The sequence below is a fragment of the Bos taurus genome, chromosome 20 (assembly GCF_002263795.3).
Source record: "Bos taurus isolate L1 Dominette 01449 registration number 42190680 breed Hereford chromosome 20, ARS-UCD2.0, whole genome shotgun sequence".
Taxonomy (NCBI): Eukaryota; Metazoa; Chordata; class Mammalia; order Artiodactyla; family Bovidae; genus Bos; species Bos taurus.
The window spans coordinates 30,264,522-30,287,222 of NC_037347.1; the positions used below are offsets into that span (position 1 = coordinate 30,264,522).

The 22,701-nt window shown below is 35.7% G+C and overlaps 1 pseudogene; it reads left to right on the forward strand.

The window, feature by feature from the left end:
* The first annotated feature begins 5,334 nt into the window (after positions 1 to 5,334).
* Positions 5,335 to 7,018, forward strand: LOC112443035 (elongin-B-like; annotated as a pseudogene).
* Positions 7,019 to 22,701: the final 15,683 nt, after the last annotated feature.

The following is a 22,701-nucleotide window of genomic DNA, read 5'->3' on the forward strand; positions in this document are numbered from 1 at the left end:
TATTTTTAAATGACTGCTGTATGGATGTTTAAATCATTTAAGTCACACTGTATGGATTATCTTAGTCAATTTGATTGGGTTGTAATATAGGAAGCTTTATTTTTAATTTTTGCTGTTACAATGTTTGTATTGTGTGCATTCTCAGTTGTGCCTGACTCTTTGAAACCCCATGGACTGATCCCACCAGGCTCCTCTGTCCATCTGATCCTCCAAGCAAGAATACCGGAATGGGTTGCCATTTGTTCCTCCAGGGGATTTTCCTGACCCAGGGATGGAACCCACGTCTCCTGCACTCCTGTATTGGCAGGCAGATTATTTACCACTGAACCATTTGAGAAGCCCATTACAAACAATACTGTTATTTAAATCTTGGGATGTATATATAAATTAATGAATTTATTCCAAAGCACACTTCTACAGGGACTGAAGGACTGGTGGAAATTCCTATCAAGAAAGATGGCTGAACGGATCAGGGTGGCCTTATACTAAATGTAGAGTCATTATTCTGCAGCAGTGTAAATGCTTTGCCCTCTTAATCTTCCCCATCCCAATATTCCAAAAAGTTCTCTACATTCATGAGTGTTTCATTTGCAAGGGCTGCATTTTTGTTTTGTGGATAAAGAATAGCTCAGAGCATAAATTTAAAATGATATGGTGGATATAAAAGACAGGAAACATAGAAACTCAGACAGAGGGTGGAGGAAGAGTAACCATTAAGAACTTAAGCTGCCTGGATTTTACTGACATTTGAAAAGTGTTTCCTCCTTCCACAAGGTGGGTATCAAGATTCAAGGCAATCTTATCTAGATCTCATGGAAGACAAGGTGGCCCCACCTGACATCTGGGTTGCATATTTAATGCCCAAACTTCCAAGGAGGAGGGAATCAATCAAACTAACTCTTTTGATTTCATGTAAACAAAATAACAAACTGATGGACTGATTGCTTCACTTGTTTTGGATTTATATACACACAACTACATACCAGTGATGAAAAATAAAACATCATCTTAAACTCAGAACAATAGACAAGACTGTATTCTATTGTTCATAGCAATCAATGTTATAAAGAATAATGTATCTACTAAAGGTATTCTTCACATTTTGCAAGGTACCAGAAAGAACATTAATTATAGGCAAATAATCATCACTTATCCAGAACACAAATAGCTTCATTCATAATTGTGGCTTCTTTGCTTTTCTTCCTTCAATCTATAGTGTGGTACTTTATTGTTTGTTCTTATCTCCCCAATAGAGTAAGCTGAAAAAGAGGAATAGAAACCTATATCAATATTTTCATCTGCCCAACTAAATGTTTAAGGGCAATACCAATATTTCTATTACATAAATTAGGGATTTCCTTGTGTTTTAGTCAGATTTTAATTTAGTTTAATTTAATTTCTTAAAAACAAATGCTGTTTCAGCTATCAAAAATGAGCCAATTATTAAATATGTCCCTATATAAATTAGAAAGATATTCAATAGCATCTACTTGTCTCTGCTTATAAAAATCTCTACACATTCACTGTGGAAAATATAAATATATACAACAAAACCTGGGTGTTTTCTGTTTATTTGTAGTGTCTATATTTCTGTCTATATACTCTGAATAAATCACATGGATATTAAGCTAAAATGTGGATTACCAAATTAAGTTATAAATATACTCCTGTAAATGCCCTCTAATAATTATAAATATAGAATTATATAACTATACTCCCATCCAAAATCAGAAAAAAAGACTTATCTTCCTTTCAGCCTTTTCTAATTCCCATGGCTTCAATTATCATCTATGCAAAACATATATCTGATATAGATTCCTCTTCTGGATTGTAGATCTGCCTATCCAACTGTCTGCTAGAAATATGTTTAGATTTCTAAGTCAGCAAGTTGAAACCACCATAAGAAAGCTATTTCACCTGAAAACATTTCTTTCCTTCAATATTTCTCATTGTAGTTAAGGGTGATACCATCTATGTATCCAACTGATCAAGCCAATTATCTTCTTTCCATTTCTTTCACTCTTCATATACAATCACTGTCTTATTTAATTTTCCTCCTAAATATTTTTTTGTTTCATTACACTTTTTTCCATCCTCACTGTTTCTACCCTAAGATCACTACTTCTTTCACCTGGGTGACACAGTCCACGTGAATGGGCTACTGGAGTTATAGCTTAGGCAACATTTGGAGGCCTTCTAGCCTCAGCTTGTATCATCTTCCTCTCAAACTCTACTCGCTAGCATATTAAACATCTTTTAGCTCCTTAACATTTCATATTCTTTTATCTTGGAGTCACCAGACTATCTGTACTCTTTGCCTAGTGTACATAGCGCAGATAAATAATCTATGTAGCATATATATACATTACAGCATAAATTATTACATATGCTATATATACATGAACACACACACACACACACACACACACACATATATGCCATGAAAGTAAAAGTGTTAGTTGCTCAGTTGTGTCCGACTTTTTGTAACCCCATGGACTGTAGCCCACCAGGCTCCACTGTCCATGGAATTCTCCAGGCGAGAATACTGGAGTGAATAGCCATTCCCTTCTCCAGAGGATGTTCCCAATCCAGAGACCGAACCTGGGTCTCCGGCCCTGCAGGCAGATTCTTTACCATATGAGCCACCAGGGAATACACATAATTTTCTCTGAGACACTACTTTTTATCATCACCTCTCTTATCACCATCACGGTTGAGTTGAGTTTTCCACTGATATAATCCCAAAACATGTTACTTTCTAATCAGAAAATGTATTACTTTTATTATAATTACTCATTTGCCTGATTTCACCCTCCAGCTGCATCAAAGATGTGTATTTTTTTTTATTACTATGGCTCCAATATCTAGCACTACCAATATTCCAACTACCAGAGTAAGCAGAAGAAATATTTCCTAAAGGCAAGAATTAATGAATCAATAAATATATGCTAATATTTCATGCAAAAATATGATAATACAAGGGTCATGACTATTCAAATTAAGAATTGTGTTTAAGTAGGAGATATTTGTAGAGTTAATGTCATTATTCTTGTTCCACCTGTAAGGTAAAATGTAGTGCTTATTCTATATTTCAAAAAGCTGAATTATTAACACTGCCTCTGTAAGTAAAAAGGCTTAAGGAAAGACTGGGATCCATGATCCATGGTGTGTCTTATGGCCATTTTGGACATGACAGCTCAACTTTAACTGAACACAGCCAGACAACTCTCAAGGCTAAAATCTTAAGTTGTCAGCAAATTGTTTTCCAAAAGAATAATTACTACTGCAGCAAAATCATGTAAATAAAAAATGGAAAGCCATGACAGGTCATCTAATCTCTCCTGTGAGAATACTCTCAGATGTTGGCCTCAATGATCTTCAGGGTGAATTTTAAGTACAACCAGTAATGTAAATCCTACCTTTACCCTTGGGAGGCTGTTGTGCAAACCAAAAGTTTTCATTGCTTCTACTTGGATGAAATATTTTATAATTTGTCTTTTTCTTGGTGTGTTCATTTTAGTCTAGCTCTCTGGTGCCTCTATCTTTTTAGGTTTCATAAATAAAAATAAGTGGTGAGACAATCTTAGAGCAATAGTTTTCATTCAACTGACAAACCAGTTGCAAGCAGCAAAAGCACCCTTTCCATTTAAAGGTATACCTAATGGTGACAATATTTTTTTTCTATTCTAGGTTTAGTATGTTTTTATTTCATTCTATTGATGTTTAAAAGTTGAAAGGGGTGAACAAGTCAGAATTTATCACTCCAGTAGGTTAAACCTTAAATAAAGAACAGAAATGGTATGAACCTAACAGAAGCAGAAGATATTAGGAAGAGGTGACAATAATACAGAATACACAGAAGAACTGTACAAAAAATATCTTCATGACCCAGATAACCATGATGATGTGATCACTCACCAGAGGCAGGCATCCTGGAATGCAAAGTCAAGCGGGCCTTAGGAAGCATCACTAAGAACAAAGCTAGTGAAGGTGATGGAATTTCAGTTGAGCTATTTCAAATCCTAAAAGATGATGCTGTGAAAGTGCTACACTCAATATGCCAGTAAATTTGGAAAACTCAGCAGTAGTCAAAGGACTGGAAAAGGTCAGTTTTCATTCCAATCCAAAAGAAAGGCAATGCCAAAGAATGCTCAAACTACGACACAATTGTACTCATCTCACACGCCAACAAAGTAATGCTTAAAATTCTCCAAACCAGATTTCAACAGTACATGAACCATGAACTTCCAGATGTTCAAGCTGGATTTTGAAAAGGCAATGGAACCAAAATGCCAACATCTGTTGGATCGTCAAAAAAGCAAGAGAGTTCCAGAAAAACATCTACCTCTGCTTTATTGACTATGACAAAGCCTTTGACTGTGTGGATCACAACAAACTCTGGAAAATTCTTAAAGAGATAGGAATACCAGACCACCTGACCTGTCTCCTGAGAAATTTGTATGCAGGTCAAGAAGCAACACTTAGAACTGTACATGGAACAACAGAATGGTTCCAAATTGGGAAAGGAGTACGTCAAGACTATATATTGTCACCCTGCTTATTTAACTTATAAGCACAGTACATCATGCAAAATGTCAGGCTGGATGAAGCACAAGCTGGAATCAAGATTGCCAGGAGAAATATCAATAACCTCAGATATGCAGATGACACCACCCTTATGGCAGAAAGTGAAGAAGAACTAAAGAGCCTCTTGATGAAAGTGAAAGAGGAGAGTGAAAAAAAGTTGGCTTAAAACTCAATATTCATTCATCGAACCTAGACTGGTGATCTATTTCATATATCGTAACATACATGTTTCAATGTTATTCTCTCAAATCATCCCACCGTCACCTTCTCCCACAGAATCCAAAAGTCTGTTCTTTACATCTGTGTCTCTTTTGCTGTCTCACATATAGAATCATCATTGCCATCTTTCTTAGTTCCACATATATGTGTTATTATACTGTATTGGTGTTTTTCTTTCTGACTTACCTCACTCTGTAAAATAGGCTCCAGTTTCATCCACCTCATTAGAACTGATTCAAATCCATTCTTTTTAATAGCTGAGTACTATTCCATCGTGTATATGTACCATAGCTTTCTTAGCCATTCATCTACTGATGGACATCTAGGTTGCTTCCATGTCCTGGCTATTATAAACAGTGCTGCGATGAACATTGGGATACATGTGTCCCTTTCAATTCTGGTTTCCTTGGTGTGTATGCCCAGTAGTTGGATTGCTGGGTCGTATGGGGCACTCAGGGCCAGTGCACTGGTACAACCCTGAGGGATGGGATAGGGAGGGAGGTGGGAGAGGGGTTCAGGATGGGGGACACATGTACACCCATGGCTGATTCATGTGAATGTATGGCAAAAACCACTACAATATTATAAAGTAATTAGCCTCCAATTAAAATAAATTAATTAATTTACCAAAAAAAAAAAAAACCCACCTCATATTCAGAAAACTAAGATCATGGCATATGGTCCCATCACTTCATGACAAATAGATGGGGAAACAATGGAAACAGTGACAGACTTTATTTTTTTTTTGGCTCCAAAATCACTTCAGATGGTGGCTACAGGCATGAAATTAAAAGACACTTGCTCTTTGGAAGAAAAACTATGACCAACCTAGACAGCATATTAAAAAGCAGAGACATTACTCTGCAGACAGAGGTCCATCTAGTCAAAGCTATGGCTTTTCCAATAGTCATATATAGATGTGAGAGATGAACTATAAAGAAAGCTGAACACTGAAGAATTGATGCTTTTGTACTAAGGTGTTGGAGAAGACTCTTGAGAGTCTCTTGGACTGCAAGGAGATCCAACCAGTCAATTCTAAAGAAAATCAGTCTTGAATATTCTTTAGAAGGACTGATGCTGAAGCTGAAACTCCAATACTTTGGCCACCTGATGCGAAGAACTGACTCATTGGAAAAGACCTTGATGCTGGGAACGATTGAAGGCGGGAGGAGAAGGGGATGACAGAGGATGAGATGGTTGGATGGAATCACTGACTCAATGGACATGAGTTTGAGCAAGATCTGGGACTTGGTGATGGACTGGGAAGCCTGCTGTGCTGCAGTCCATGGGGTTGCAAATAGTTGGACATGACTGAGCAACTGAACTGAACTGAACTGAAACTTCAAGAGACTCTTTAGGTTCATTTGCTGTAATGCAAAGAATTTTAATGAAATATTGTTTAATTAAACAAGGTTTCTGCTGGATCTGGAAAATCTGGGGATTATATAGAATGTTATGAAATCTATTTTTGTCTATTTGCTCAACATTTTAATCTTATTTTCCTTGAGAATCTTGCCAGTATCTTCTCAAGACATTATCCTTACATCTAATTAAATCAATCTTTGGTTCAATGGATAAGGCAATACTGGCTTTTTCATCTGCAACATTTCCCAAACATTAGTCTTCTGTGTACCAATTACCTGAATGTGTGCATATTTTATACTACTGTACAATATGTTTCTTGAGATAATGGTACTTGTTTGCATTCAAACGTATTTAAGTAGTATTTATGTCACTTAATCACTTTATCCCCTAATATATGCAAATGAATGCATTTTAAAACATTATTGCATAACTTCTAAAATTATCTTGTAGCTACAATTTGGAAAAGCTCTTCTACGTTATTTCATGATAAATCTGGGGGAGAGGCAGATTCTGAGATGGACATGTTCCTCATCAACCATTGCCACCAGATCACCATCTTCACAGATGCCGAGGACCGAAAGTGCAGTGGTTGTATGAGGACAATCAACTTCATGACAGAGCACGACATTGCATGAGTGTGACTTCACCCGCCAGACAGCACAGCCTCAGGCCCCAGCCACTGTGGGGCTAGCCTTCTTGGCAGATGAGACATTTGAGGCTTTGTGCTTTGAGCCCTTCCCCAGCGCACCTGAGCTGCCCTATGTGAGGAAGCATTAGAACTCAAGAAGCAAAGCCAATGAACAAGCCGTGTAGGAAGATGGTCTCCCCAGCCCTTCCCTGCCTTGGCTGTGCCCCACTAATCCCCTCTAATAAAAGAGATTTGGGTTTAAAAACATCTATAGATAATTGCCTTCTTCTTTCATAAAAGACATAAAAGAGTTATTTTCTGATAGTCTCCTTGAAATTAAAAGTCTGTATTGTGTATGCTGTTCTCTTATTACTATAAAATTAATTTAACTTAAACAAACATAGAGAAATCACAAGCATTATTTATAAAAATTAAAAGATTAGTTTTATTTCTTTGATACATTTCTAATAGAGGTACTACCGAACTTACTTTAATAGAAATAAGATGTATCATTAATAATGTCTAAAATATTTAAAACATTCTATTTTATTGGCACTAGTTATTCCCTAAATATTATGCACTAATACTTTTTTACATAACATTTTCAAAATTCAACTGAAGTAAACATAAATTCTCAATTAGATATTGATTCATATGAACTCATATTTTGATCTGTTTTCTTTGGGTTCTACATCTGGTACCTCTGAAAACGCTTCTACTTAAATATTATTGAGAAAACTAGTCTTTACCAACCAATAAATAGAGATTTATAAAACTTCACCATTACAAAAACCTGCTGCAGTTATCCTCCAGTTGGATTCATTGCCATCTATTATTTGTGTTTATGATCTTTTAGCCAGTTCTCAATCCATGTGACTCTGTTCTCATCCAAAACAATTATAATTAATTTGCAACTAAAAGTTCATGATCCACTGTTTCAAATGCTTCACTGAAGCCCAAATACATGACGTCGACTCCATCCTCTTCTCCAGTTAGTTTTGTAACCCTCTCAAACAAGTCTATCATCACGGTCAGGCATGATTTGTTCATTACAGACCATGGTGTGTAAGGTTCAAAATTCCCTTGTCTTCTAACTGCTTACAGATTGCCCTTCAAAAGTGTATTCATTCCTTCACTCTATATTGAACTAACACGTGGTTGTGTGTAAACCTTTGCTTTATTTGGGCATGTTTATAAAGAAGAAAAACTGAAGGAGAGTAACTTGTAGAATCATTGTAATTGATCTTTGCAAATTTTATAACACTTAAATGAAGAGCTTTGGGATCTTGGTCTTTTTTTTATATTCCCTTAAGTTTCCATAAAATCTTTTTCATGAGAATTACTAAGGAGTTCAGCATTATTAATTTGTGGGTACTTACATTTTCAAAGGACTATGAAACTAGGCTAATTAGAGAAGTGTTTTGGCTCAGAGGGTTCATGTAATAAAGCAATAGATTTCATCATGACTCAAATAGAAAATGAGCTAATTGTAGGGTAGAGTGGAGTAAGTTAAAGAGGATCTAAGAATGTCTACTTGAGGGATAAAATTAACTTGTAACATTTATGTATAATATATAATTATAATTATCTGAATTTTTATAAATATTTGAATGACTGTAATATAAAACTAGTTGTAAAAATAAAAAATTTATAACCTCTAAGATTTCCTTAGTGTACCAACAGCCCACTCATGACAATTACTGGTAAAATTTGCAATAAGCAATAGTTTTAATGGTATCAATTACTAATTGTATTGGCTCCAGTTTCTGTGATAGTTAAAATGCTTCATTATACATGAATAATTCTAAAGTGTAGAAAAGTTTATTCCTTTAATGTTCTGTTGACATTTGCTGATTGTATATTAAATACTTGTTGACATTTACTGATGGTTGACAATTAGAAAATCTGTTGACATTTGCTGACTTTATAGCAAATGTCTTTGTCTTAAAAAATATCACTGCTTTAAAACTTCCAAACTACTTTTCAACTTCAGAATTATTTCTTTATATTTTAATTTTTAATTTTTAAATTATGAAAGTATGATAACACATTTACAGAGGAGACTTGGAAAATATAGAATAAGGATACATATAGTTCCACTATATATTACAATTATTTTTTAAAGTAGATAAATTAAGATTTTTAGTTGGAGTTTCAATATCAAATATTAATAGAATGAATATGCAGAGAAGTAGAATATGGATACATTCTGTATATTCTGTATATGAATATACAGAGAAGTAGAAGTAGGATATGGTAGACCTGAAAACACTATGAACCAATTCAAAATAACTAAGATTTATATACTTTTCACACAACAGGAGGATACAAATTCTATTCACATTCCCATAGATTGTAAACTAGGAGACACTGGAACATATCCAGGGACATAAAACAAGGTGCAAAAATTAATGGTTTAAAATTATTGAAATCATACAATTTATTCTCTTATCACATATTTTCAAGTGCAGTGTGACATTTACCAAGAGAGATCTTCAACTTAGGTATTAAAAGCCTCAATAAAGTTAGACTGAGAAAAGCACAGAGGGTGATTGCAGAGAAGGCATTTAAATGAGAAATTAACATCAAAAATGAGAAATTAATATTAAAGATACTTTACTCAAAATCCCATGTATTTCAAAATTAAATGTCTACTTTTAAATGATGAGTGTATCTAAGAAGCTATAACAAGGAAAAAATTAGAAAATATTTGTAATAGAATAAAAATGAAAAGAGAATTTACCAGAACTTTTTGCAGGCAGCTGAATCTGCTCAATGCAATTAAATACAATGTGGAGTCTTGAGTAAGGTATGGAAACAAATAATGGACACTAGTATAAAATTTTGTGAAATTCGAACAAAAATCTGTACTTCAGTTAATAATACTGTATCACATGTTAAATTCCTGTGTTTTTTTTTAAACATAGCATTTCTTTATAGTCTCAGAATTGAATTAAAAGTTTCAAACATCATTCAAATTATTTTTAATTCACAAAGATAATAAATTTTCTGGACTTTTGGTAATACTAGATGCCAAAATACATGGAACTATATTGAAGTTTTGTGCAAATACAAATTAGAAATCTAGCATTCTATTCATATCAAGTCAAACAAGTATAATCCAAGTGTCATGAATTTTTTTAACTAGAGAAAAATTCATAAATTTTCTTATATATATATCTTATATTATACGCATTTTAGGACTTCCCAGATGGTGCTAGTAGTAAAGAACCTGCCTTCCAATGCAGGTAGATGTAAGAGACACGGGTTTGACCCCTGGGTTAGGAAGATCCCCTGGAGAAGGAAATGGCAACCCACTCCAGTGTTCTTGACTGGAGAATCCTATGGACAGAGGAGCCTGGCCAGCTACAGTCCAGGCTGTAGACACGAGTCAGACACGATTGAAGCGACTGAAGTCGGACACGATTGAAGCAACTTAGCACATACATACTATACATACAAAAGCTTTTCTACTATGCTTGATAAAGGCTTGAGAAAAACAATAACAGCAAAAAAGAGACAGAGAAATTAAAAAACATAAACTAAATGAAATGTGAGCACTGAATATGAAATAGAAAAAGTGAAATAAACTGGATAAAATAAAAGATCATCATATAGTCCAGTTGTTTTTAAACATTGCTGCTCATTAGAAACATATCTGGAGCTTTGGACAGCAATACCTGGGCATTTGCATTTTTCAAAAAGAATCCAAGATAGTTCTGTTATGCATCTGGATTTTAAAAAGTGATTACAAATTTTTCTATTAAATGGTAGTTTTAGCAATATAGAATTCTATTATTTTCTATTGACCAGTAATGATTCACTTGATAATCTTATCAAGTGAATAATAGTTACATAATCACAATACTAAAAGAAGTTTATCAATTTTCAAAATCAATAGCAAGACAAAAAATAAAAGATCATTATAATTTCAAGCCATAATGGAAACATGATTAACCTAACAATATAAAATAATTATATATAATTTGAGGGGTTCAGTAGAGTGATGTGGTAAGTGGAAGTGCATACACGCACTTGTTATCTACTCCCAGACAGTCTATGTCTTTTGGTTGGTGCATTTAATTCATTTATAGTTAAGATATGTGTGTTCCTATCACCATTATCTTAATTGTTTTAGGTTTATTTCGTGTTGGTCTTTTCCTTCTCTTGTGTTTCCTGCCTAGAGAAGTTCCTTGAGTATTTGTTGCAAAGCTAGTTTTGTGGTGCTAAATTCTCTTCACTTTTGCTTCTATGGAAAGCTTTTGACTTCTCCATCAAAAATGAATGAGAGTCTTGTTTGGTAGAGTATTCTTTGTTGAAGGTTCTTCCTTTTCATCACTTTAAATATATCATGGCATTCCCTCCTAGATTGTACAGTTTCTGTTGAGAAACTTTATGTGAGTTCTCTTGTATTTTATTTGTCATTTTTCCCTTTTTCTTTTAATATTTTATCTTTGTCTTTTATCTTTTTTTTTTTTTTTGTCATTTTCATTATCATGTGTCTTGCTGTGTTCTTCCTTGGGTTTATTCTGCCTGGGACTCTCTGTGTTTCCTAGACTTTGTTGACTATTTCCTTTCCCATAATAGGGAGGTTTTCAGCTATTATTTCTTCAAATATTTTCTCAGATTCTTTCTCTCTTCACTTCTCCTTTTGTGACCCCTCTAATATGAATGTTAGTATGTTTAATGTTGTCCCAGAGGTCTCAGGCTGTCTTCATTTATTTATTTTTTATTCATTTTTGTATATTTTGTTCTGTGGCAGTGATTTCCACCATTCTGTCCTCCAGGTCAGTTATTCTGCCATTGATTCTTTCTAACGTATTGTTGGGGTTCCCAAGTGGCTCAGTGGTCAAGAATATGCCTGCCAGGTGGCTCAGTGGTAAAGAATCGGCCTGCCAGGAAGGAGAGATGAATTAGATCCCTAGGTTGAGAAGATACCCAGGAGAAGGAAATGGCAACCCACTCCAGTATTCTTGCCTGGAATATCAAAGGAGCCTAGAAGGCTATAGCCGATGGGATAGCAAAGAGTCAGATGTAACTTAAAGACTAAACAACAGCAATAGAGTACTGTTCATCTCTGTTTACCTGTGCTTTGGTTCTTCTAGGTCTTCAGTAAATATTTCTTGCGCCTTCTCAATCTTTACCTCCATTCTTTTTTTCGAGATTCTGGATCATCTTCACTATCAATATTCTAAATTCTTTTTCTGGAATTTTGCTTATCTCCACTTCATTTAGCTATATTTATGGGGTTTTATCTTGTCCCTTCATCTGGGACAAAACCAGATGCTTTTTCATTCTTTTTAACTTTCTGTGATGTGGTTTTGGTTCTAGCAGCTGCAGGATTGTGATTCATATTGCTTCTTCTGTTTGCCCTTTGGTAGGTGAGGCTGAGTCTTGTGCAATCTTCTTGATGGGAAGGACTGGTGATTAGAAAAACTGGGTTTTGCTCTGGTGGGCAAGGCCATGCTCACTAAAATTTTAATCCAATTATCTGCTGATGGATGGGGTTGTGCTCCCTTCCTCTAAGTTGTTTGGCTTGAGGTGACCCAGCCCTGGGGTCTTTGGGCTCTATGGTAGGGTTAATGGTGACCTCCAAAAGGACTTACACCAAGGGGCCTCCTTTAGGACTGCTATTGCCAATGCCCCCATTCCCACAGAGAGACACTGCTGACCCTTACCTCCACAGGGGATCCTCCAACACTTACAGGTAGGTCTGGTTCAGTCTCCTGCGGGGTTGCTACTCCTTTCCCCTGGGTCTTGGCATGAACAAGATTTTGTTTGTGCCCTCCAGTAGTGGAGTCTCTGTTTCCTCTTGCCCTGTGGAAGTCCTATAATCAAATTCCACTGGTCTTCAAAGTCAGATTCCCTGGGGATTACCAGTACCTTTGCTGGATCCCCAGGCTGGGAAGCCTGATATGAGGCTCAGAAGCTTCACTATGGTGGGAAAACTTCTTTGGTATTATTGTTCTCCAGACTGTGGTGGGTATGGGATTTGATTTTATCATGTTTGCATACCTCCTGCCATCTTGTTGTGACTTCTTCTTTGTCTTTGCACGTGGGGTATCTTTTTTTGGTGGGTTCCAGTGTCCTCCTGTGGATGGTTGCTCAATAGCTAGTTGTAATTTTTGTGCTCTCACAAGAGAAGATGAGCTCACATCCTTCTACTCTGCCATCTTGAACTGAACTCAAAATTACGAAAGTCTGAGAAATTGGCTGCTAAGTCACTTCAGTTGTGTCTGACTCTGTGCGACCCCGTAGACAGCAGCCCACCAGGCTGCCCCGTCCCTGGGATTCTCCAGGCAAGAACACTGGAGTGGGCTGCCATTTCCTTCTCCAAGGCAGGAAAGTGAAAAGTGAAAATGAATTCGCTCAGTCATGCCCGACCCTCAGTGACCCCATGGACTGCAGCCCACCAGGCTCCTCCGTCCATGGGATTTTCCAGGCAAGAGTACTGGAGTGGGGTGCTATTTCCATAATATATGTCCTTTCTGTTCAGGATAATTTAATAACATGCTTATAAGTTATAATATTTAAAACAGCATTTTCAAATTGAATATCCATGTTTAAAATGCTTTTGCAAACATCTTGCTTTCCCAGTTACCAAAATTATTATTTTTAAAATGAAAACACATTATGTATATTGTCTTATCCTGATCCAAATCAGTAAGAAAGTATTTACATTTATAACTGAAGAAAGTTCTTATTTTTTTAAGTCTGATTAATATCTGAAAGAGTTCTAGGCTAGGACTTGGCCACTAAGGGGCCTGGCAATTTAAATTTAAGCAGACATATAACTGGTAATGGAGCAGGAGGTGTGTGTTCATGGACAATCAAAGAAAAAGGAAAACACTTTATTGTTTTCCAATTCTAATTTCTGGAAAATTCTGTGAAATTGTAAATGGGAAACAAACAAATTTTGTGAGTTGAAGTACATATGATTCAAAGGCTAACTGGCCTGTGATATTGGAACAGTGTGGAAGAAATTGAGCACAATGTTTTTAATAGAAAAATTATTTGTAACACTTTCTATTTCAAGGATTGGTTCCCTTCAATTTTGCTTACTGAGAATGTGTTTGTTTATCTCTTCATGATTTAAATAAAAACACATATTAAAAAGAGATTTCTAGGATGGGGAACACATGTATACCTGTGGTGGATTCATTTTGATGTTTGGCAAAACTAATACAATTATATAAAGTTTAAAAATAAAATAAAATTTAAAATAAATAAATAAATAAAAAGATTTCAAATCTCAAAAAAATTTAATCCTTATTTTCAATATTTACTGATAGCTCTTTTTATTTTATAAAGGCTCTTCTTATTGTTCTGATAGAAACATTTGACAGTTAAGTATTTTGCACTGAATGTAATGTGTTTAATGTAGTCACATGAATGAACACACCATATTAGCTACATGACAATTCAATTAAAAAAAAATTAACAATGACCATCATTTGCTTAAAACATTAGATCCCAATGCAGGTAAAACGGCCCTTCCCGGCTTTGTTCACCTCAATTTCATGTACCTAGAGGCACTCAGTGTGTCTTCACTGGCTACATTTAACTCGGAAAGTTTAAATTTTTACATTTTTTTCCACATAGGGGAAAACCTACATTTGAATCTGCGTAATAGACACTCAAGATTCACAGAAACAAACAAACAGTCTCCCAACTAAGATATAGGTCTGATTTAAATTCACAATAAAAATGTTTAAATGTTTCCAAATGAAAACTAAAAGGGCTAATATGAAAATAATGTTCTATCTTTTCTACTTCAAAGCACTTTTTATTATTTTAATTTAAACATTTTTAATATTGTAACTTTTCTCAGGAAAATATTGTCTGTTCAGTGATGACAGGAGAAACATCTAATTTGTTCTCTGCAGATTCCTTGGTATTTAGAATAATACTTGAATTGAGACATAGAAAATCCTTGGTAAGTATTTGCTGAATAAATGAATTCATGCATCAGTGTTTAACTAGAGAAGCAGAAACAGTAGGAGATCTGCTTTAAGAGAATTGTTGCAAGGAACTGACTTATGCAGTTGTGGAGACTGGCTAGGCACCTCCAGAATCCACTGGGGCAGGCTGTCAGGAAAGCAGTCTGAAACTCTTGGTCAGGGTCTGATACTGCTGTCCACAGGTAGAATTTCTTGTTCACCAGGGAAACCTCAGATCTGCTCTTTAGGCATTTTAACTGACTGAATAGACTCACTCAGATTATCTAGGATACTTTTTCTTATCTAAAGGCAACTGTTTATAGATCTTAATCACATCTAGAAAATGCCTCCATAGAAACATCTAGATTAGTTTTTGGTTGAATAACTAGAGACTGTAATTTAGCCAAGCTGACACATCAAGAAAACATATATAAACCAAATAGGTATTACCTTTTGTTAGTAGTAGCTAACCCATCCCTGATAACTAAAAAGGGGGTAGATTGTCCTTCTAACAGGTACCATTTATGTGACACTTATTATATGGCCTTAAGTTTATTTGATACTAAGATTTTCATGCATATTATAACTTTCAATAATTTTAGAATCCTTAATTTTGTCCTCATTCTCCAGAGAAGAAACTTGAGGTTAAAGTTTTAAATTTTTCTAAGTTAACTATCTAGTGAGAGTTGAAAGCTAAAATATACTACTACCAAAGTCCTAACTTCTAAAAACTATAATCCTAGCATGGCATTATTAAACAAAAATATGGCATATACAGAAAGGGAATTCTTTACTAAAGAATTTCAGTTTTACTGCAATATAATTGTTCCTTCCTCCTCCCCTCCATTGCTGTGTTCCTCTGTTACTCCTCAACATTTCTGAGAAAGTGTTGAAAGAGAATATAGGATACTTGAGATACTGATTACAAAGATATTATCATTTGTGTCTTATTACAACAATTTTGAAAGCCACTAAAATGCTTTATTAGCCAACAGCAGTAGGAAAAACAAATTTTTTTCATCTGCAACTGTCAAAGCTTATGCTAAAATTATTATTGACTTCTTATTTAACTTTATTCAATGTCTGGGACTGGTTTTTAGAAATGTTCGTAACTGAAAAGTAAGAACAAGATTTCAGCTTTTAGGCATGTAATAAATTATTTCTCCATAATAGTGTTTTATTCTGCTTTGTCTTTTTCTGCCTTACTACTTAGTTTTCTTATTTACATAGCTAAGACCCTAACTACCATTATGTATAACTCTTAAATGTAGTCTGGTCTTCTGAATCATATAAAAATAATCAAGAGAGAGATCAAAATGCATTTACTGATATATTAATCAAATAGTATTATTACATATTACAAATTTTACTAATTATTATCCAGCCTAAATTTACAAGAGTTGGGACTTTGATAGTGAATTTGATTTGTGAACTTCATAATGAGTCTCAACCTGTTCATTATTTTTCAAACCTAAAAGTTATAATGATATCTTAAGAAATAAAGCTAGTAATTCATTTTAGCTTTTTCTTAACAAAACAAACCCTTTTATATAATATTAAACATAATTTTCTTTTATTTAATGTTAGTGCTACAGTGCTAGCTATAGTTAGCTACAGTTCTGTGACTGTCCAAAAGATAGAAATGGAAGAGAATTTGTAGAAAAATCCAAATGCAGTCCAAAAAGACGAAAGTCCTCCCAAAAGAAAGAAAAATGAAAACAGATGCAGTGTCATCCTCCATTATGTTAGCTTGTGCATGGTTCTTGCTAAAGAACAGACATTCAATCTGCTTTGAATTATTTGTCATTTGGCTTCTTTATATTTCCATGCTTTATTTTGCATTTGTTCACTACTCATTGTGTTACACAATCTACGTTCTGCAAAAATAATGTTAATATATATTCTCACCAAGGATTGAGATGTGCATAACCAAGTTTAGGAACTACACAAACCTTGATGTTTTAGGCTTTGCAACCAAACTTGATTGCTCTGGGGTCTGGGTTCACTTGCTCTTGGCCCAGTTGAATGTAAAAGTCCAATGAATTTGATTTTAAAGGGCTTGTAAAATATTCAAAAAGCTTCTTGCACATCAAATAGCTCTCAAGACAGAACATTTTGATGAGTTTAGTGTAAATGAATCAGAAACATATGGATTAAATTTACCTTAAAATACTCCTGGGTTTAAGAATTAAGAGAAAATGTGCTTGGCAAAACACATTTTGGGTTTTGCCTAACCCAGAACATTGGAAAAGTAGTTCAAGATGTTTGACGAACCCAAAACATGACTGGGTTCACCCATCCCTAATCTCCTGTGGTAATAGCAAAGGACAGGCAGACACAGATTTTAGGTGCCTAAATCTAACTCAGGTTTTTATCATGGTTGTCCCAAACTATTGGCTAACTTGAGAATGCCTTACCTTGTCTAAAGCAAATTTGTGCTATGTGCTTTAAACAACCCCTGCTTAAGGACTGTACAATGTGTGTTTTATACAAAGGGTGTGGTTCTACATAATTGCAGCAGCTTCTATGTATCCACTCAATAAAAAAAAAAAGAGAGAAATAATGTTTAGCTTACCTAGAGAATATCCCCAGTGGCTCAGTGGTAAAGAATCTGCCTGCAATACAGGAAACCCAAGTTTGACCCCTGGGACGGGAAGATCCCAGTGAAGGGCGTGGCGGCTGCTGCTGCTAAGTCGCTTCAGTCGTGTACTGGAGTCGTGTACTGGAGTGGGTTGCCATTGCCTTCTCCGGAAGGGCGTGGCAACCCACTCCAGTATTCTTGCCTGGAGAATCCCACGGACTGAGGAGCCTGGCAGGCTGTAGTCCATGGCGTCATAAAGAGTTGGACACAACTGAAGCAACTGAGCACACTCTCAAAGATTATCAAGAGATGCAGAGGCTTCAATATTAATCTCAATGACTATGTGTTTGAATTGAATAAAAAGTTTATCAATTATTTCTACCTCTAAAATTAATTAAAATATGCTAAAGAAGACTATGTTCAAAAAGAAGCAACATATACTATAGTAAATATTGTGAAATTTGATTTCCTTTTTCCAATTTGGTTTTATTCTTACACAAGAAATGGGCATTGAATATGAGCAAGTCATTAAATTATCTGAATATAACTTTAACCCAAAAGCAACCATTCATTACTTATTTAGGGAACTTCCTGAATTGCTTTACAGTTGAATTATAGCTAAATCTTTGTGAGGAAACAAATGTGAAAGAAAAAAGTTTTTTTATCTGCCATCTTTCTTCTCTTTCAGTAAACAAACAGCGAGGGAGAGATACAGATCTCACATTAATGGAAATAAACAGATTCCTATGAATTGTTGGCTCAAAGAATTGCAAGTTATAGCATAAAAACTCACATTGTAAAATTGAGCAAATCATGTAGGAATGTCGAAGAACCAATTAAGATAGTGTGTTAAAGATAACATCGAAAGTGCAAACTATATGCGACTTTTTGTGGCAAGTAATATATAAATGTAAAATGTATTCATGAACATTATGTTAGTAAATATAAATGACACTTTACCATACAAGTTGGAAGATTAGAAAGTGCTTTTCACAAGGAATATTATTATATTATGAAGTAATCATAATCTATTTTCTGCAACATAAGAAATTACTAAGGAGGTATAAAGATCTATTTTTGCACATTTTTATACAAAAATATTACATTTAAAAAATATGCTTTGTTTATTGTTGTTTAGTCACTAAGTTATATCTGACTGTTTTGTGACCCCATGGACTGTAGCCTGCTAGGCTCCTCTGTCCATGGGATTTCCCAGGCAAGAATACTGGAGTGGGTTGCCATTTCTTCTGCCAGGGGACCTTCCCAACCCAGGGATGGAATCCACGTCTCCTGCTTTGGCAGGTGGGCTCTTAACCGCTGAGCCACCAGGGAAGCCCAATGTACTCAAATAATAGATTACAAATAAGTAATATTTATTATCAAACAAATAACTAAAAGGTAATTTGATTCATAAAGTGCTTATATAAAAATGTAGGCACATGGAGAATATATGTCTTTTAATAATAAAAAATAGAACTACAACACTTTAAGTAAGTAGTTTTCCATCAGCCTTTACTTTCTTTTTTTTTCCTTTATTTTTTTTAATTCTATATTTTTTCTTTTTTTAATATAATGAATCAGCCAGCCTCTACTTTCTAAAACTAAGTAACTAAACATATTCTCATCATACTAAAGGAATGTCATCAATATGTACTTAAGATGTATAGTTTAATTCTAGTGGGAGTTGGTGATGGACAGGGAGGCCTGCTGTGCTGCAATTCATGAGGTCACAAAGAGTCGGACACGACTGAGTGACTGAACTGAACTGAATACTTAGCCTTTGGATTCTTATTCACCATACAATTAACTTGATTATCCCATAGATATTTACTGAGCACCCACTATGGGCAAGACATCCATGGGGGATAGCACGGAATAATGTAAAAGAAGACAAAAATTATATTGCCTAACAGTGTAACAAGGGGTGCTATTAGAATCATTTAATTCATAGTGAGTTTATTTTGTTTAAAAAGATAAGGATGTATAGAACATATTTTAATCAATATGAATTAGTGTGAATTTTGTATCATATGAAGACAATTGCACAAATGCTATGCATAAAATATTATAGTGTGTATATGAATAAATAACACAAATAAGTATAGAATGCTTAATGTTATATAACAGAACAGACATGAGGAAGGGGGCTTGGTCTTAGGAGAAAGCAATTTCAAAGTTGTCTGTGTGGAAGATTGCCAATTATCTTAAAAAACCTTTGGCTACTGATGAATGATAATTACAAGGCTTATAGCCTGCTTCCAGCTAAGTTGATAGAGATAAATAGAAGATATTAGCCATCTAGATGTGTGTTCCAAGGACTACATGTGGCCAAATCACTAGGAGAATTTGCTAACAAGAGCAGTTTTCTGATATTGTACTTCTGGGAGCAAAGCCCATCCATCCTAATTGCTAACACAATTTTCAAATGATTCTTAAGCACATTTAAAACCACTATTCTAAGTTTTATCAGGAATCTTTTTTGGAAAGATGATGACAGTTTTGGCAGGTAGTCAGTGAGCAGACATTGAAGACCATTTATTCTCTTATGCTATACAAAGATACTGTAATGTGAATAACAGTGTTTTGTAAGCTTTGGGGGGCATACATTTTTGACATATGTATATTTCATACTACAGCCACTTAATAACTATATATTGACTTTTACTATAAATAGATGGTTTAATTGTATCTACAAACCAGTTATTGTGTTTCTATCTTGTTACTTTCATATGTTAGCTTCATAGATGTCCTAACATGACTACACACCTGGCACTTGGTAGCAACTTTTATTAGGAAACTAGGGAAAAAGTGAAAGAACTCAGGGAAATACATTCCCCAAATTACTGACACTTGCCTGGAAAATCCCATCGACAGAGGAGCCTGGTAGGCTGCAGTCCATGGGGTCGCTAAGAGTCAGACACGACTGAGCGACTTCACTTTCACTTTTCACTTTCATGCACTGGAGAAGGAAATGGCAACCCACTCCAGTGTTCTTGCCTGGAGAATCCCAGGGACGGCGGACCTGGTGGGCTGCTGTCTGTGGGGTCCCACAGAGTCGGACACGACTGAAGCGACTTAGCAGCAGCAGAGGCCAGTGTTATCAAACACTTTAAAAAGGTTCCCATCAAAAATGATTGTTTTCTAGTTCTAGTTTTTTAGTTTGGGTAATATTTCAGTTATATGGAAATATGCTGCCTTTCCATTCATTCATATAGAGAGGTAGTCTTGATCTCAGATAAACTAGACATAACTCAGATTATATTTTTATTTTACTTCCTTCTTATTTCCTTATAGATCCAGCAAAAAAAAAAAAATAATAAATAAAACCATTTGGGGATGTGAAACAGAAAAAAGTATACCATACCAACAGCTGTCACACACACACATGCAGAATAACAACAGATAAGTAGAAATAAAGAAATACATGGAGTCTGAAAGTGAAAAGTGAAAGTGAAGTCGCTCAGTCGTGTTTCACTCTTTGCAACCCCATGAACTGTAGCCTACCAGGCTCCTCTGTCCATGGGATTTTCCAGGCAAGAATACTGGAGTGGGTTGCCATCTCCTTCTCCAGGGAATCTTCCTGACCCAGGGATTGAACCCCGGGTCTCCCGCATTGTAATCAGATGCTTTTACCGTCTGAGCCACCAGGGCAGTCTTGGGTCAGGAAATGGAAGGGGCAGAAATACAGCATCTCCCCTAAGCACATGTTCCACTCAGATCATCTTCACTTTTAGCATTTTCTGCTTAGAAAAAGAGCAATCTGCAGACATTAACACAGTTTCCCCTCCTCGTAATTTCACCACAACATACACACTTCACCTTACAATTTTTACCTTTTTTACTCTGATCTAAGAGACAGGTGTCCCTGCTATCTAAGGCTATCATTATACTTCGATTCCTCTTTTCCTGAATTTATCTCACTTCATATAGCCTCCCTCCCTCTTAAGGCACCTCCTTCAATCATTCTTCTATACACAGTCAAGGTTTTATCAGAAAGTCTTGACATTCACCTGTATTTAGCTATTGCCTATTCTTTCTTCAACTCACTTGTAATTGAATTCCGCCTCTACTAAGCCACTAAAATTGCTCTTATTAACGTTAACATTTGTGTGCTAAGTCACTTCAGTCATGTCTGACTCTGCAACCCTACGGAATGTAGCCTGCCAGGCTCCTCTGTCCTTGGAATTTCCCAGGCAATAATACTGGAGTGGGTAGCCATGCCCTTCTCTAGGGGATCTTCCTGACCCAGGGATTGAACCTGCATTTCTTATGTCTCCTGCATTGGCAGGCGGGTTCTTTATTATTAGTACCACCTGGGAAGCCCCAATATTACCAATGGTTAAGCCCAGTGGAGGCTTTTTTAAAATCTATGTATATCTTTAATTCTAATTAATTTATTTTGCTTTTGAAAAATCTCAAATTATATAGTTTTATGATTATCATTTGTTGTTCTTGTTGTTCAGTTCAGTTCAGTCACTCAGTCACGTCCGACTCTTTGGGACCCCATGAACCGCAGCACGCCAGGCCTCCGTGTCCATCACCAACTCCCGGAGTTCACTCAAATTCACGTCCATTGAGTCAGTGATGCCATCCAGCCATCTCATCCTCTGTCATCCCCTTCTCCTCCTGCCCCCAATCCCTCCCAGCATCAGAGTTTTTCCAATGAGTCAACTCTTTGCATGAGGTGGCCAAAGTACTGGAGTTTCAGCTTTAGCATCATTCCTTCCAAAGAACACCAGGACTGATCTCCTTTAGAATGGACTGGTTGGATCTCCTTGCAGTCCAGGGGACTCTCAAGAGTCTTCTCCAACACCACAGTTCAAAAGCATCAATTCTTTGGCATTCAGCTTTTTTCACAGTCCAACTCTCACATCCGTACATGACCACAGGAAAAACCATAGCCTTGACTAGACAGACCTTTGTTGGCAAAGTACTGTCTCTACTTTTGAATATGCTATCTAGGTTGGTCATAACTTTCCTTCCAAGGAGTAAGCGTCTTTTATTTCATGGCTGCAATCACCATCTACAGTGTTTTTGGAGCCCAGAAAAATAAAGTCTGACACTGTTTCCACTCTTTCCCCATCTATTTGCCCTGAAGTGATGGGACTGGATGCCATGATCTTCGTTTTTTGAATGTTGAGCTTTAAGCCAACTTTTTCACTCTCCTCTTTCACTTTCATCAAGAGGCTTTTTAGTTCCTCTTCACTTTCTGCCATAAGGGTGGTGTCATCTGCCTATCTGAGGTTATTGATATTTCTCCTGGCAATCTTAATTCCAGCTTGTGCTTCATCCAGCCCAGCGTTTCTCATGATGTACTCTGCATATAAGTTCAAAAAGCAGGGTGACAATATACAGCCTTGATGTACTCCTTTTCCTATTTG